At 68.2% G+C, this 584-nt stretch overlaps 1 long non-coding RNA gene across 1 annotated transcript in view; it reads left to right on the top strand.

Moving 5' to 3' along the window:
* Positions 1-6: 6 nt before the first annotated feature.
* The window catches only part of LOC138171216 (uncharacterized), a 2503-nt gene continuing 1925 nt past the window's right edge, over positions 7-584 (top strand). Inside the window, exon 1 of the long non-coding RNA XR_011170824.1 lies at positions 7-581. This is a non-coding gene — a long non-coding RNA (uncharacterized lncRNA). The remainder of the gene's footprint in view (positions 582-584) is intronic.

Genomic DNA, 584 nt, shown 5'->3' with positions numbered 1-584 from the left:
CTAGAAACCTCTCCTTACGAAGTGGAGGCCGCGGTGCGAGGCGGGAGCGCGCAGGCGCAGGACCCTCCCTCACTGCCCGCCATCCGGGCACTCGGAGCCGAGGGTGGCTTCGTCATTCCGGGAGCCCCCCTCCGAGCCGCGTTCCTAGTCCTTGAGCAGGCGCGTAGGGAGCAGGGACTCGGCCAGGGTCTCCCAGCTCACGCGGGAGAAGGGCTGCATGTCACTGTGACCACTCGAAGGCCCGCCCTAAATCCGGGCGAATCTGCCCCCCGGCACCGCGTTGGCCTGAGCCCGCGGCGAGGAAGCGGGAAGAGGGGGACTCGGTCAGCGGCCTCCCTGCCCACCTGTGTCGGTGGCCCTCCGAGGTCGTCACTGCGGCGTCCTAGGGCGGCTCTGCGCCCAGGGAGCGCCGGACTCTCCGTTTGTGCGGCCGAGGGTTGTTCCCGCGGGGACTCACTCGTCCTACCGCGGTCTCCGTGTTAGCGTGTCAGATCCCTGGACTTGTGTCCTCAAGATCTGGACTGAATGTAGAGAATAAGGGGCGGCCAGGAGGCGCAGCGAGTCAGAGCAGCGGCCCCAGTGTG

The sequence above is a fragment of the Petaurus breviceps genome, unplaced genomic scaffold (assembly GCF_028583685.1).
Source record: "Petaurus breviceps papuanus isolate PSGF00001 unplaced genomic scaffold, PetGlider_PUasm1.0 419, whole genome shotgun sequence".
Lineage (NCBI taxonomy): Eukaryota > Metazoa > Chordata > Mammalia > Diprotodontia > Petauridae > Petaurus > Petaurus breviceps.
Note: the sequence above shows the minus strand (reverse complement) of the source record. Positions and strands in the feature narration are given on the sequence as shown.